Source organism: Lissotriton vulgaris, chromosome 11 (assembly GCF_964263255.1).
Source record: "Lissotriton vulgaris chromosome 11, aLisVul1.2, whole genome shotgun sequence".
NCBI classification, from domain to species: Eukaryota; Metazoa; Chordata; class Amphibia; order Caudata; family Salamandridae; genus Lissotriton; species Lissotriton vulgaris.
Window position 1 is genome coordinate 46,657,404 of NC_141699.1, and position 17,740 is coordinate 46,675,143.

At 45.9% G+C, this 17,740-nt stretch overlaps 1 protein-coding gene across 1 annotated transcript in view; it reads left to right on the top strand.

Annotated features, from left to right (window-relative positions):
- The window catches only part of LOC147678933 (CD5 antigen-like), a 468,373-nt gene that overhangs the window by 237,356 nt on the left and 213,277 nt on the right, over nt 1-17,740 (top strand). The gene's annotated exons all lie outside the window — the stretch shown is intronic.

Sequence of the window (17,740 nt, forward strand, 5' to 3'; positions counted from 1 at the left end):
AAAAGTTTGTCCCCCCACCCCTGCCGCCCCCCAACAGAGTTTTCACAAACCTATGATTAAACTGCAAGTCAATACTGCCGGCGAGAAAACCCCCCAAAAATCCACATTATTTATACATTTGTCTAGTAAGCTACAAATCAATACTGCCAGTGACACTGCCAATAGAATAACCCAAAACTACCAAAGTTATTTAGACACTTTGCATCTCACAGCCCAACATCAAATTGAAAGCAAAAATTCCTTGGCGGCAGACTCAGTGGTAAAATATCTGGTGCGCTCTTTGTGTATAACCTTGAGTTTTGCAGGAAACATCAAATACACCTGCGCACCTTTGCCTTGAAACTGAGCTATAAGTTGTCTGAACTGCCATCGTAATTCAACAGACTGCTTGCACAAATCAGGCCTAACAAAGAATTCACAATCGAGACCTTTACATTTTTTATCAGGGCGAGCCCTTAAAAAAATCTCCTCCCTAGCTTGAAAGCTATTAAACGCCACTAGAATTGCCCGACGTTTTTTATCTCTAAGATTCGCCCTGAATGGAAAACAATGAAACTATAAATCCTCGTGTGTCAGAGCCTTCTTTTCCTTCTTCAATTTGCAAAAATCTTAGATTGTTTCTGCGGGCTCTATTTTCAATGTCTGTAAGTTTCCAATTGATATCTTCTTTAGTCGCTAGATGTGTTTCAATAGTTTTCCGCTGTTGGCCCATCTCATCTTCCAATGAGGATATACGCGCTTCAGCTTCAGTTGCTCTAGTAACAAACTCATTATGTGACTTTACCAGCCTCCTGACCGAGTTTTGTAGTTTCTTACAAGAGTTTTGAACCTTCATACTGTCTTCTCGATTCTCTTCCCTATGTAGCATCATGGTTTGATATCTCAGATCTAATGAAATATCCTCAGAGCATTCCCCATCTTTATTTCTGTTAGCTGTGCCTTCTAAATAAAACTCTTTATCATTTTTGTCCAATCTGAGCCTCCGAACAGTGCTTGCGCCAGTGGACTCTTTATCCATATTCTCCTCTGGGCTACTGTGAAGACTACAACCAGGTTCTTCTTCTATCTCATCGTCCGGGCCCTCATCCTCCATACTCATGCGAGTTGCATACAGTTCAACCAGGCTTTCAGATGAAGACATAGAATGCTCTGATAGAGAAAAAAAATCTGCAGAATCAGTGTCTCCAGGACAAGTCACCTCAACACTGCCTGCTTTCTCATGTATCACTTCACATAGGAGCCCTTTATTCATTTGTACTTGTCCTTGTAATTGAGCCTGTATTTGTGCATCCGTTTCTGTTACGTTCAAGTCTGCACCAGCGCTAACAAGTGTATTAGAATCTGTATTAGAATCTGTCACAGACCCTTTCTCGCTTCCCAAAGCTACCGCTGTTAAACTCTGAGCCTGGCTGAAGTCAGATGCTTTTTCCCCAGACCCGGTCGTCGGATCCTCCGCTTCTACAACAGCTGTTTGTGGAACATTAGAGTCATTTAAGTCTTTTGAAACAATTGTATCCACCGCTTTCATTTTCAAAGCGGTGAACATTCCTGGTATCTTTCTCCGCACACTTAACTCCCCCTCTCTCCCCTTTGATTTCTCTAGCGCTGCACTGCTCGTACTCACTGTGGGAGGCGGGGGAGTTACTCCAGCAATGTCATTTTCAGCCGTATTCACCGCCATGGCTTCTGGCGTTTTCCCCGCCACTTCAGCTCCGTTAACCACTTCAGCTGTGGCGCCCTGTCCTCGCGCTCTCCTTCCCTTCAGCCGCATCTCAGCCAGTCTAATCGCAGCACCTCTCTCTGCACCTAACGCTGCAGCCTCGAGCACCGTGATATCGACAGCCGCTCTGTCCTGCTTCCTGCGGGAAACAACCTTCCACCAGGTGCGCAGAGTTTGATATCCGATCAGGGGCAGTAACCGAGCGCCGTGTACTCGCTGTCCAAGCTGCTGAAAAAACCGCTGCCACGCCCAGGTAAATACTATTTCCTGTATCATCCTTAGTATCCAGTGCAGCAGTAACGGAGGTTTTTTAACTAAGTTTTAAGAAAATTTCAGACTTTCAGTTTTCAGTCTTCTCGCCGCATTGCCTTATCTCTATGGGGTCCGGCAGGAGCAACAAACTCACACGTCCGACTCGGACGCCATCTTGCCTACATTTTTTGTTTCAATGTTATTTTTCCAATAATCAAAACCAAATGTCATCATTTTTTTAATAAAATGCTTCTGAATATATTAATTTAGTGTTTGTCAGCATTGTTTTCATTCCTGTTTTATCTAACAGTTTGTAATAAAACGTTTCTGCATCACTGGTGTTAAACCCTGAGAAGTACTTGAATTTCTCAAAGAATGCTTTAGAACTGCTTTTAGGTGGTGTAGCACAATGTTCCCATTGATTATACTTAAAAACATTTCTAGGCTGTGCAGATTTATGCAAATAATGATCACCATAATGTGTAAAACAGAATAACTGCTCATAACTAGATGAACCTTGTAAATAATCATGTTCTGTAAATCTAGCTGACATTACTAAATCAGACATCATGTCATTAATACTTTTAAAGTCCCAATCATCAGAGAATGTACTAGATTTTACAAAGTCACTTAAGGAAACCTTCCGTTGATGAGGATACTTCAGGATTTCGACCGGACCATAGATCTCATAGTCAGTTTTCTCCCATACTACCCCACCAGGTATTGGAATTGCTGTGACATTTACTGTTGACAGTTCTCTTTTCTTCACGTGGGATGATCTGTGTGGTTTGAGGACTAAGTTGATGTTCTAACTTGCTGTGTCCATTCAATTGTAATAAACTTTCCTAAAATTAAAACTAAAATTAGGCATAGTAGGAGTATGAATACCCCTAAAATAATCCAATGCTCAATCAATGGTGAATCCAGATATAATTCTTTGATTTGTTGAAAGAGTTCCGTTGTATTTTCTTTAGAATACTTTTTTGTTTCTGGCATCACTTCGGGGTCGTTTGGATCTTCAGAGAAGTTGTCGAAGTTGATGAAATAACCAGAGGCAGTTCTGTGAATTGTTGGGATTGTTCTTTCAATCTGTCTTTCGGTAGCACTTTCTGATGCCACATTATTGTAAACTGGTGTTTCTTGACGTAACTGTTTCAATCTGTGTCTCAAGAGGCACGAGTTCCATGGCATTATTGGATAGTCCTTCTCTGTACACTGCAGGCTGATCGAATGTGATTAGTCTTTCAGTTTGAACCTCTTGGATTGTTGCAAGTTTGGGTATTCTGTTGTTTCTTGGGAGTCCACTGGGCCTACTGTTGATTATAGGCCACATGGTTGTGGTTTTACCAGGTCGATAGACAGGACTCTGTTGTCCTTTTTACCAGCAAGGGGCGGTAGTACAACTGATCTTGTTCTGTTGACTGCCAAGACAGGTACTGCTTTTCTGTAAGAAGGCCCAAATTCCTTCTTCACCGCGATTTTTTCTCTGACTAGATCCCCAATCTTTGGAATCCAGACAGGCCTTGCTGGGGCTGTTGCTTGTGGTGCCTCGTCAGTGGTATCTGGCTGTTGCTTTAACTTTATGTTGCTTAAGGATTTTCTTGTTTCATTCAGTTCCTGTAAAACAACCAAACGATCTTTGATGTCAAAGTCTGTTTTCTTATCTTGTACCACTGATACCTGACTATATAAGTCCTGAATTCTCATTCTAATTCCGAACAATAGCTCGTATGGGCTAAAACCTTTTAGAGATTTTCTTGGCAAATTGTTAAGACTGGTCTGGACACTTATTAAATGTTTGACCCACCCAGCGCCTGAACCTAATACCTTCGCTATTATAGATCGCTTTATGTCTCGTTTTTTTCTTTCTACCACACTATTCCCTTCGGGGTGCGACAGACAAGAATACCGCAACCCAATTCCCATGCTGGCCATGGCCTCCTTATAAGCTCGAGAGCTGAAAGCAGGACCCTGGTCAGAATGGAACATGGTAATTGCGTATGTGCGGATAAAGACTCGCAGATCTTTTATAACTGTTCTAGCGTCAGCCGAGCGCTGGAGGCCATATTTTTTTAAGTGTGTTTAGCCTTAACGATTAATAGGACGCAGGATGGGGTGTAAACAGCGTTACGCTGTTCCTGATCGGTAGCCGGTAGCATGGTTCACTACTGCGATCCCTATTGCAGTTTTCACAGTTGTTTGCATATATTTGGTGTTGTACACTCATTCCCGGCCACCAGTATACTGATTGTAATTCAGTCAGCGAGTCCCTGATTGTTTGGTGTCTCAGACCCAACCCCATATGTGCTTCCTGTATGAGGAAGCCCCTCCGGTCCCTGTTTGGAATTACCATATCCCCCACTCAAGGGATTCGAGCAAAAGGAACGGAGTTTGCATCGATTACGTATGCATAATTGAGTGGATAGTTCACGGGTAGTGCTGCACAGTCGCCTTTTACGGTCGTTTTTACTGCCAGCATGGTTTCCCCGACTATGTATTTTTCTGTACGCTTTTTTGTGGCTACGGAAGCCGGTTTAGTTGCTTCCGCTGTGGCTGTGTTAGCCAATGAATTCCCTGCAACGTGAACGCCATCACGTTGAAGACTCTGTGCGTGTATCACGTGAGTCTTTTGTAGTTCTTTCTGTAAAAGAGCTACCTGTTTCCAGAGCAATTTATGCTTTATTGTGGCACCTGTGTCATCTTTGTAATCGTTTTCAATCCAACTCTGCAGTTTATTATTGTAAGAGTTGACGCATTAATGAGAATCGCACACGATAAGTGTCAGGAATTCACGTTCTGCATTTTCAAGCGCCATCTTTAAAGATCTGATTTCAGCTCTCTGAGCCGAACTGTTTCTTACTGATTCAGTTTTTGTTACTTTCGGTCTGAATTTACCGCACAGCCAACGACCTTTAACAATCGCACAGGCTGCATCGTAGGATTTGCTCTCTACGTTGAAATGCTGTACAAATCTATCTGTATAGATTATACAGGCATACTGTGGGAGAGGCAGAAGTTCGATTGGCAGAGGATATTCTTCTTCATATTCTAAATCATTCAGTTCTTCGAATTGCGGGGCGAAATAGTATTTCACATCTTTCGCTCCTAGAGAATCTATACACTGTATCCATTTCGGATCCAGTGACACTGTAGGCAGGTTTACTGGGCTGAATAGCGCCTCGAAGGCGGATTCCGCTGTGAGGATATTAATCCTTTTACCATGTGCTTGTTCTCGTTCATTTGCTAATGCAATTCGCACTGCTTTCACAGTTCTTTCTGTGTGACTGAATGTTTTTTCTGCTTGTGTGTACAAGTGAGATTTAATTGAAATAAGTACCTTTTCTCCCTCATTAGAGGTCAGGTACGTGAATCCGCATCCTCCTGGGATGACTCGGATTACAAGATCGCGTGTGTTGTCACCTGTATCTAATTTTGTTTTAGCTAACATGTCTGTTTGCAGTGATCTCAAAATTTCTGTGTGTTTTTGAGTCCAGGTGATTTCTTTAAAATCAGGTTTAATTAGTTCGTAGAGAGGTTTAACCCTTCTGCGTAATTTAGAATGTAAGTTCTTCCGAAATTCAGAAAACCTAGTATGGATTGTAAATTCTTCAGCGTTTTTGGAGCTTGGAGTACAGCGCACTTCTCTAAGAAGTTGTCCGCTAGGCTTTTTCCTTCACTTGATACCTCGTACCCTAAAAATAGTACTGGCAGATGGGCAATTCGAGACTTTTTAAAGTTGAATTTGTAACCCTCTGCTGCGAACCCAAGTATAATGGTTTTCACTCTTTTCAAGTGAGTATCCAAGTCGTCGTCTGTGAGATAAATATCATCTACGTAAGATAATGCCTCATCATCATATATTTGTAGTAACTCTGTTACCCTAGCTGAGAATAGTCCTGGGCTGTTCTTGAACCCCTGTGGGAGTCGACAGAATTTTTTCTGCGACCCAAATGCTGAGAAAGCGGTCAAATATCTGCTTTCTGGTGCAATGTTTTGACAAAAGAAACCATTAGATATGTCTAATGTTGTTTTATATTTTTTCCTAACTATGTTATTCATTAGGGCTGCACTATGCGTGTTTTGTACTGAAAATGTTTTACAACATGCATTAAGGTGTCTGTAGTCCAAAACTAGATGATATGAATTGTCTGGCTTGGAGACAGGAAACAAAGGATTGTTCATTTGAGAGGTGCATGTTTCAATCACCCCCTGGTATTCAAGTTGATCTAAGATCTCCCTGACTTGTCTTTTAGCTTCTTGCTTAATGCGATACTGCCGTTGGGCAGTTGGTTCATTTTTTAACTGGATTTTGTGGGGAGGTGAGTCCTCATCTCATCCTACATGATTTTTATATAATGCCGGTGCCTGGGCTACTGCCCATTTCCTTGCATAAGTATATTTTTTGTGAATCGGAATGTGATTCGAGAAGGCAGGCATAATCATTTCTTCGCCACGAGGGCACTCCCTAACAAACTCTGGGGGCCAATCTTTTTCAGCTAACAGAATATCATAGCCTTTTGAGAGCTTATCCCAAAATAGACCCTTTATTTTCCTAGTCTTATCACCCTCTATACGCAATGTTATTTCGTATATTTCGTATATTTTGACAAACGCGGCGATCTAGGCTGCGGTTGTGTGTTGTTGTGGACGCTGTTTTTAAAAACTGTATTTTGCTGCTGATTTTAATAGCACGCTTAGAAAGAATTTTAAAATTGTAATTTGCACTTTTCTTGCGCTCACCTGCATTTCCTTTCCCTCGTGACCCCGTTCCGCCCCGGCTCTGTGCCGTTTGTGCGGAGGTTCAGCTTGAGGAGCGTCACTTTCTGCTCGTGACACCACTTCCGCCCTGCACGAAACCTTCGCAGGTTAGCGGTCCAGTGCTGCCGAGCCTGCAGAGTATATAGACCTCGCTTTCAGCTCCCTGCCCCATTGACAAACGCGGCGATCTAGGCTGCAGTTGTGTGTTGTTGTGGACGCTGTTTTTAAAAACTGTATTTTGCTGCTGATTTTAATAGCACGCTTAGAAAGCATTTTAAAATTGTAATTTGCACTTTTCTTGCACTCACCTGCATTTCCTTTCCCTCGTGACCCCGTTCCGCCCCGGCTCTGTGCCGTTTGTGCGGAGGGTCAGCTTGAGGAGCGTCACTTCCTGCTCGTGACACCACTTCCGCCCTGCACGAAACCTTTGCAGGTTAGCGGTCTAGTGCTGCCGAGCCTGCAGAGTATATAGACCTCGCTTTCAGGTCCCAGCCCAATTGACAAACGCGGCGATCTAGGCTGCGGTTGTGTGTTGTTGTGGACGCTGTTTTTAAAAACTGTATTTTGCTGCTGATTTTAATAGCACGCTTAGAAAGCATTTTAAAATTGTAATTTGCACTTTTCTTGCACTCACCTGCATTTCCTTTCCCTCGTGACCCCGTTCCGCCCCGGCTCTGTGCCGTTTGTGCAGAGGGTCAGCTTGAGGAGCGTCACTTCCTGCTCGTGACACCACTTCCGCCCTGCACGAAACCATCGCAGGTTAGCGGTCTAGTGCTCCCTCACCCCTAGTATTTAATGGCGGTATGGAGGAAGCGCAGCGGACGAGCGCAGCAGGAGCGCCGACTTCGCGCCGAAGTCGCGCACAAGTCAAGCCCATCTGCGCCCGTCCGCGGCCGACCAGGCCCAGGGCCCTGTCATAATGCCCAATTTTACTCTTATTCCTCCTCCGACCTCCTGAGACGTAAATCCTCAGGACCCATTCCCGCCCGTGCTGTCAGAGCGGCTCAGACATGTGGCATATTTGTTCCATCTGACTTCTCGGCACTTGATTCTCTTCACGACCCTTCCCCCTCATTACCGCAGATCTCCGCCTCCCTACTGATTTACTACCTTAATACCCGTTCCCTTATCCGCCATCAGCTTGAGATCTTCCAACTATTGCACCAGAGCTCCATCGATATCCTTCTCCTAGCAGAAACTTGGATCACTGAAGACTCAGCCCCCGACATTCTCGCTGCGATCCCTACGGAATACTACATTATGCACGCTAACCGGCCCACTGGGAAGACTGGCGGCGGAGTGGCGGCTATCATCCGCTCTGAACATATCTTCTCCGAGATCACGGTGACTTCTATCCCCAAAACTGAATACTTAGCTCTAAAATTTACCTCCACTAAGTCGTCTTTTATTTGTGTTCTCGTGTATAGACCCCCCGACTATATGCCTCTCTTTCCCCAACTCTTCAGCTACTCCATCGCTCAACTAGCAATCAACCACGCTAACATCGTGGTGATTGGTGACTTCAATTACTGGCCTTCTGATGTCCATGAAAGCCAATCGTCGGTGGAATTCACAGACCTTCTAAAGGGCATGAATCTCTCCCAACACATTCACACCCCTACCCATCAGAAAGGTCATATCCTCGACCAAGTCTGGACATCTAACCTCGACATTTCACCTCCTTCAGTTCTCCCTTGCTCCTGGTCTGACCATTACTTCATCTCCTTTCACTTACATCTGCACACTTTGTGTCCTCCTCCCCGTATTAAGAATCTTATGGCTCGCAACTGGAAAAGAGCCAATCTGCCTGAATTTCATGAATCACTGGCTTCTACCGCACCCACGTCTTTGACTTCACTAGAGGATCAGGCTGACAAACTTGATGAATGGATACGTCAGGCTAGTGATAAAGTTGCCCCTTTTAAAAGGATCAAAGCTAAGCGCCCCCACGACGCACAACGATGGTTTACGGACCAACTCAAAGCGGACAAACTTGCCCTGTGGCAAGCTGAACGCCGCTTGCGTCGCCACTATGACCCACAGCTTAAACTCGTTTACACTGAAGCTTTAAAATCTTATAAACAATCGATCCTGGCAGCTAAGACGGCATATTTCTCTCAAAAAATCTTGGACTCAAACAACAAAACGAAAGACATTTTTTCAATTGTAAATGAGCTCTCCTTGCCGGATAGGGTCACCCCCCAACCCCAGCCGACCCAAACCCTCTGTGACTCGCTAAACTCCTACTTCATAGAGAAAATTACAACAATAAAAAACAACATTCCGACCCCGGCATCTCCTACTCCTCCTCCTCTTCCCCCTAGAAATACCAGTACCTTGACGGAGTTTCCACCTATCTCTCTACAAGAATTCGCCGCACTCCTTCACAAAGTCAGTTCGGGATCCCCCAATGATTGTTGCCCCCCGCAGATTCTGAGAGAAGCCTTTCTCGCATGTCCAGGCCCCCCTCTAGCACTACTTAACAACTCTCTTGCTACTGGGGAGGTCCCTCTTTCTTTCAAGCAAGCTGCCGTCCTACCTATCCTAAAGAAACCCAAAGCAGACCCCACAATACTCAGCAACTACAGACCCATCTCCCTCCTCCCCTACCTAGAAAAGATTCTGGAGACCTACGTCACCCGCTGCCTGAGCTCTTTCATAGAGAAATCCTCCTTCCTGGACCCTCAACAAGCGGGATTCAGACCCCTCCACTCCACGGAGGCGGTCATAGTAGCAGTCATGGACACCCTCAGGAAGGGCGCTGACAAAAACATCTCCCAGGCCCTAGTCCTATTAGATCTCTCGGCGGCATTCGACACGGTCGATCACACCATCTTGATCGACCGTGTCCATAATGCCGGCATTCAGGGAGTGGCCCTTGGCTGGCTCAGATCTTTCCTTCACCAGCGATCACAGTCTGTCCATCTTTCCACTTTTTCCGCACCCTACACATCCCTTCCCTGTGGTGTCCCACAGGGCTCTGCACTCTCCCCTCTTCTTTTTAATTTGTATCTCCAACCCCTCTTAGCTTCCCTCCGCAACTCCCCGGTCACAATTTTCAACTACGCGGACGACCTCCAGTTAATTTTTCCTATAGACTCCCTTCCTTCTTCCCGTCTTAACTTTCAGTCCACCAGGCTGACCATTGCGGAGTGGATGTACCACAGCCACTTAAAGCTGAACCCTACCAAAACTGAGCTTGTCCTGGTAGGAGGCCCCAATCACCCATGGAATTCCACCTTCTGGCCAACATCGCTGGGGACAGCACCCACTCCTGTGAGCTCAGTCAAAAGCATGGGGGTGATCATTTCTGAAGATCTTTCAATGAGACCGCAAATCAACGCGGTCACCTCAGCCTGCTTCTTCCACCTCAGGCGGATCCGCAAGATCAGCAGGTTTCTCACCAAAGAAGCCCTGACTCAAGTTATCATTGCGCTCATCACCTCCAGGCTCGACTATGCCAACATGCTGTACGCGGGAATTCCTGCATGCCACCTCCACCGACTACAGCTGGTGCAGAATCAAGCTGCCGCCTGATTTTCCGCCAGCCCAAACATCAGCACGTCACTCCCCTCCTCGGTAGTCTGCACTGGCTCCCTATTTCCAAACGTTGCACCTTCAAATTAGCATGCTCAACCTTCAAGGCCCTCTCAGATGCAGCCCCCGCGTTCATCTCTTCGGGCTTGACCCGTCACATCCCTTCTAGAGTTCTTCGCTCAGCATCACTTAATCTCCTTGAGGTCCCCAAATTCAAAAGAAAAAAGCACAGTGGTTTGAGCTTTTCTGTCCAGGCCCCCTCCACCTGGAACTCCCTGCCACCCTCACTCCGTCTCTGCCCAAAGTATGAATATTTCCGCAGACTTTTAAAAACCCTGCTCTTTCAATCCGCATATGACTAACCCTCTCATCCTGGATCACGTTACCTGTCAATGAGCGCCAAGAAACCAATGGTGATAGTGCGCGTTACAAATAATTTTAACGTAACGTAACTTATTATTTATGGGGCTCGCTAAGTCTGGTGTCAGCAGTTTCAACCTGAATGTATTCATTCATGTCCACTGTCTCCAGATGACTCATCAAGATCTTGCGGGCTATACTGATTTCTGCTGCACTGTCCAACATTGTCAATGCCCACTCCCCGTTTTTCAACTGTGTCCTCAGTATTCTCGGCATGGTTGATTACTCTAATACTGGCTACCTTCTTTTTTGGAAATTGAAATTTTTTACTCTGAGCAGGTTCCTTGTCTTTGGACTTGGTGTGCTCTCCTGGGTCTGACCGTCCTCTTCTTTCCGATTTCTGCGAAAAAGATCGAGAGGGACGTGTATCAATACTTTGATATCTATCAGGTTTTTTCAGATTATCCCTATTTCTAAGGTTAAATCTTTTCTCAGAGGGCTCCCTTTGGGGAGACTGGTGTTCTCGAATTGGAGTTCTTTCCCTCCGTCAAGGAGACCTTCCTCTGGACTGGAAAACCTTTTCCTTGGGAGTGGATTGTTTATTTACATCCCAGCTCTTTTTAGGAGTATTTAAATTATTTTTAATAAATAATTTTTCAGGATTTTTGAGCAGTTGGGGCTTTACTGGTTTCCCACCCAAGCTGTCTCTACCTAATTCTTCATAGCATTTCTCTATGATTCTGGCAAGCTCAACTGGCTGATCTGTTATATCTGTTTCCTTCAACTTCTGGCGGATCGCCACAGATGCTACTTCTCCCTTTATGTTGGCTAATAATATAGCCGAGACCTGCTTAAAGTCTTTCAGTAATTTCATACCAAGATTTAAAGCGGGCTCTGGACCGTATTCATTCTGAATCTGTTTTAGCACTTCTGGTAATACCGCCATAGACGGAACATCATGTGTTTTTGTATAAATGGAAGCAAAGACTGTACCCCAAGTGTCGCAGTCCTCCACGTGTGGTGCGATTCTGTGTTTCTCGATAGGGGTAGTATCCGGAAACACTGCCTCTATTTGAGTGATTTTCTGTGCTAACCAGAAAGGGATTTGTTCCCGTTTTACGGGTGTTTTACCAAGACATGACTGTATGTTCTGTGGTGTAATTTTATTAGTGTTCCCCTGATGAGGGTCAGCTGTGGTACATTAACAGCTGGTTGGACTGTTGCAGTCCGCATTACATATTGGACTAATTGCCTATGTATTTTAATAATGTTTTTAGCTGTACTAACAGCTCTTCTCTAGACATTTTTGCAATGTCCGGATGTGGTGTGTAGCTGGCTAGAACCGGCCACGTTGATCCTGGTCTACCTAGTGGACCGAGCCTGGTAATATGATCATTATGTTTTAGGGCGCCATTAAACCAGAGCAGGTGCTCTTAGAATTTTAGTGGGATTTCAGTCTCCTCGAAAGGAGCGTACTCTTCCGGAGGTTTCTCTATTTTGTAATAGTGAAACTCTTTTGTTCTAGCGTTTGCCGCTGGAAAGTTTATCCATAAATAGAATACCTCTGTCTGCCGATATTCGTGTGCCTCTATCACGAAGATTACTGTACCACCTTGAGGTGTCACTCCGTTTTCTATAAGTTTTAAAGTTATAGATTTTCTTAAATGTGCCGGGATGATAATTGCATCCGGGTCTGTGTCGTCGGGACCCTGCTGAGTCGCATCTGCTGCGGCCCCATTGGTTCCGTTTTCTCCTGGAAATTTTAAAAATGCAAGGTTTGCAGAGTAGGTCTCCAAGGAGACAAAGATTAGGTGCACAATATTTTGGAACACTGTATCCTTCAACGTTGAATAAACCAGAGCTTTACATAGGAATCTCTTCCTACTGAGTTCGGGCGGATTTTAACCTTTCACCCACTCCAGATGTCTATTGGAGTATTTACGGGAGAAAGGGGTCTGTGTGAGATATGTACGACTGAGTTACTCTAACGTCTTGCGTTAGTTTATCGCCTTACCAAACGTTGGGCGCCATGTAGCGTAGTTCCTATTTTCCCAATAGGCCCTGCGCATTGGAATAACATAAACAGTAGTATCGACGTAGAAGTGCAGATCTTCCAGGCCTCTACTGACTATGCTAAACTTAATTGGGTTTGTTACCAATTAGGTCATAGGTCACTGGAAACTTTCTTGACTGAATAGGAAGTGATCAGCTTCCCTGGCACAGACAAGAAGGGATTCAGTTTTCCAACAACCGTGCAACATGACAACTTTGCTCCTCAGATCAAGAGTCAATCTCTAGGGTCGTATGAAACAATAGACAGTTATTTTACTCAGTCAGGTTGGTGCAGAATACTTTCACAATATGTAGAGAATAGAGAGACGGGCGTTGTCAATAAAAGTTAACATTTATTGAACAGTCTTTCTTCTCGTACAAGAGAAATGAATTGCCACAATTGCAAAACTTGTTATTATAAAAAGTACATACAGTAAGATAAGTATTGCGAAATAATACTGTAAAAGCATTGATATGGTTTCTTAGCCATACAATGGTTTAAAAGGAATAAAACATATATACATTCATATATACATTAGGCTAAAATACTCAACTGGTGCTTCTAACTACGCCTACCCCAGTGTACCTGACCTAAGCCCAATACTTGGGAGGGGAGTAAGTAAGTAGCTTTAAGTTAAGTTGGTTTTGCCAAGGTTTGCTTCAAGAATTCTCTCTCAAGGGTTTAGTCAACACCATACCTCTGGAATAGAATGATGGAGGTCTGATATCTCCCTTAGGACTCGATATCCCAGTCACCAGCAAGGGTAGACTAGAAACGCCGGAGCTGGATTTCTCTGCAGGAGAAAGACAGCGTCTCTTCTTCAGCGCGTCGAGGAGGAGGAGGGGCAGCGTCCGCGGGCAGCTTGTGCTGGGCTCTTGCAGGGGACGGCGGTTCAGCTCCTAAGTTCACCACACCATGGTTTGCTTGTTAGCAGCGATAGCAGTAGCGATAGCAGCTATGGTATCATCAGCATGACAGCTTCTTCAGCAGCAGCGAGATAGCTGGCAGCATCAGCTTCAGTGATGGCATTAGCGTAAACAGCAGCAACATCAGCGAACAGCAAACAGCCTTTGCTTAAGGCAACGTTGGTAATATTTATACCTGAAAGGTGCCTTGTTTGACGTAAGTTTTTGGACATAAGACGTCAATAAAGATGTCACTAGGAAGTGATCGTCTATCAGTGCTCCTTAGAGTTCTATTACTAATCAAAACACAGCAAGCAGGGATTTCCAGGTTTGCTGAGTTTTTATCATGTTGAAGAACTCGGAGTGTTAATCTAGGAATCTCAGATAGTAACTTCTGCTCTGTCACTGCACTAATTGGTTGCAAAGGAAGTGGCAGAGAAAGCTCTTCTGGAATGTGGCTCTGTTCGTGTGAGGCCAGAGATGAGTTTCTGAATATTGCACTTGAACGGTTATGTCAATATTGGGAATAAATGGATTTATGGCCAAATAGGGGCATAAGGTCACAGTCTCGATCAGGATCCTAGATTAGAACGCCACAGATCCACAACTACCATCAACCAATTCTGCGAAGAAACTGGAACAAAATCACCTCAGACCAGATCTTCACATCGCTTCTCCAAAACCCTCCTGCCAATTCATCGGACCCAAACCAAGCAGCCCTCAACCTCACACAATGGATCACCCACAGCACCGACGAATTAGCACTCTTGAAAAACCATCAAATTAAGCAAGGCAGCAAAAACGCCCCCTGGTTCAAGGATGACCTTAAGAAATTGAAGAAGCTTTCGATTGTCGTACCCTTGAGAAAGTCTGGAAAAAAAGACCCCAACACTATCAAAAACGCCACCAGCAAACACCACCAACTAATCCGGACAACCAAGAAATCAGCATTCAAAGGCCGGCTAGACAACAACGCCAACAACAGCGAGGAACTATTCAACATCGTCAAAGAATTTACCAACCCCACCGCCGGCACTAACAACATCACTCCCTCCCAAGTCCTTTGCGACTCCCTAGCCTCATTCTTCCACGACAAAATCGCCGACATTCATAACAGCTTTGACAACGAACCCGGAGACCAGTCCACCCCTCCCACCTCCGAACCAAACCCCCCCCGAACCTCCTCTATGACTGGGACCCTATCACCACTGATGACACCATTCGCCTGATGAACTCCATCCACTCAGGATCCCCAACAAACCCATGTCCCCACCACATCTTCAACAAAGCAGACTCCATTATCGCACCCCATCTCCGAAACGTCATCAACTGCTCCCTCAACTCCGCCACCTTCCCGGAAAGCTGGAAACATGCCGAACTCAGCACCCTTCTGAAAAAACCCAGAGCAGACCCCACCGAACTCAAAAACTACCGCCCCATCTCGCTCCTCCCATTCCCTGCAAAAGTCATTGAGAAAGCCGTCAACAGCCAGCTCGCCCCCTTCCTCGAAACCAACAAATCCCCCGACCCCTCACAGTCCGGCTTCCGAGCCAAACACAGCACCAAGACCGCCCTCATCGCAGCAACAGACGACATTCGAACACTACTGGACAACGGAGACACGGTCGCCCTCATCTTACTTGACCTCTCCACAGCATTCGACACAGTCTGTCATAGCACCCTTATACCACGCCTCAGCAACATCAGAGTTCAGGGAAAAGCATTGAACTGGATCATATCGTTCCTCGCCGGAAGAACGCAGAGAGTCCGCCTTCCCCCTTTTAGATCAGAGGCCACCAAAGTCATCTGCGGCGTACCACAAGGATCTTCACTCAGCCCTACCCTCTTCAACGTATACATGAGCCCCCTCGCAACCATCGCGCGACAACATAACCTCAACATCATCTCCTACGCAGATGACACACAGCTGATCCTCTCCCTCACCAAAGACCCAAACACCGCCAAAACCAACCTACACGAAGGGATGAAAGAAGTAGCCAAATGGATGAAGAACAGCCGTCTCAAACTGAACTCGGACAAAACGGAAGACCTCATCTTAGGTACATCCCCCTCCGCCTGGGACGACTCTTGGTGGCCACCGGCCCTGGGAAATGCACCCTTACCGACGGACTACGCACGTAACCTGGGCTTCATCCTGGACTCCTCACTCTCGATGACTAGACAAGTCAACGCCGTCTCATCATCATGCTTCAACATCCTACGCATGCTCAAAAAAACATTCTGTTGGATCCCCACCAAAACAAGAAAGACGGTCACCCACGCACTGGTCACAAGCCGGCTGGACTACGGAAATACCCTGTACGCCGGAACCACCGCCAAACTTCAGAAAAAACTCCCACGCATCCAAAACGCCTCAGCCAGACTCATACTAGACATCCCTCGCAAAGATCACATTTCCAGTCACCTGAAAGACCTTCACTGGCTCCCCTTCAACAAGAGGATAACATTCCGCCTCCTCACCCATGCACACAAAGCCCTCTACGAACTTGGACCTGAATGCCTCAACACGCGCCTATCCTTTTACACCCCCACCCGCCAGCTGTGATCGTCCAATCAAGCCCTCACCGCTATCCCACGCATCCACAAAGCCACCATGGGTGGAAGATCCTTCTCCTACTTAGCGGCCAAAACCTGGAATTCCCTCCCCATCCACCTCCGCCTTACACAAAACCACCTTTCCTTCAGAAAACAACTAAAAACTTGGATATTCGATAAGTAAAATTCCCCTCCCTCCTCAAGCGCCTTGAGACCCTCTGGGTATGTAGTGTGCTATATAAGTGTTGACTTGACTTGACTTGACTTGTAACGTGGACAAAGCAGTCTGAGGCTAAACTCTGAAAGGCATGTGAAACCAGCTGTATTACCATACACAATCCCCTTGAATACCAAATGAAAGGACACCACACAGATATATATTGAAAATATATATATATTTATTAACTACAAATATCCACTGAACTCTTTATGAGCACAGAAGCACAAGCGTTAAACAAAACACAGTTTAAAATACACAAAAGTTGCACAATATGGATGAGCCCTAGGGGCCACCTAAACCATATACTAAGAAAGTGGTATAAGTGATACCAATTGAAAAGGAAACAGGCCTAGGGCCTTGGGAATCGCGGGAGCTAATCGGGACTAGCCGTGACTAAGTCGGGAAAGGCCCGCGGGACTCGGGTGCAGTGTTTAAAGTGCACGCACTCACCAATGCAATGTCTATGGTGCACAAAAGTTAGAAAGTTAATTAGTTAGGAACCTTCCGAGTGACCTAGAAAGCTGAAACTTAAGACACAGACACTAGAGGTTTGTACCAGTGTGGGAACACCGGCGTTGCTGAATTACCTCACCCACAGGATGCGTTTGCATACGGTCGAAGTAGTGTCGGGTTTCGTCACACTGGTCGATGGTGCTTGCAGCTGAAGATGCTGCAGGCAGCTCGATGTGAAGAGTTCTGGTGGATCCAAGGGTGGATCTGAAGTTGTGAAGACCTGAAAGCAGAGGGGACAATATTCAAAGTCACTAGCCAGTGACTACCGTGGAACCAGATTGGAACCAGGCGATGTCGGGTGCAAACAGGCGATGAGGTGTAGCTTCTCTCTGCAGCCACGTAAACACGAGGGGTCGAGGACGTCCAGGAGTCAATCACAAGCTGTCCCACGCAGGCTTCTCACTGTTTGCGGTGTCGGCAACTTGATTAGAGCAAACAGGCCTTGGCTAATGCAAGCCACGCAGGAATAAAAAAAGGCTTATCACTCAGACCAGCAAGATCAGAGCGGGTGCTCCCTTTTACAGGAGCGAGGGCAAGTCTGGAGCAACCAGGCCCGCAGTGTAAGTTGTATGTTTTATCGCCAAGATGGCCGCTGACCACGTGGCAAATGGCCGGGATGGCGCGTCGAGTGGCACAACGCAGATCGTGGAGATGCTGGGGGGCTGATCTTTGGTGCAAGGGCTGCTCGGTGGTGGGTGCTTCGCAGTCCCCAAAGCACAACGTCGAGGATGCTTCAGATGCTGCGCAGTCAGCTTCTCAGGGGTCTTTCAAGAGGTCCTGTTCCACGTCTCTCGGTGCCTCCATGGGTCCCTTCTTTGCAGGAACTGTGGATCAGGCGGTGAGAAATCTGGGAGTCTGGGTCTTGT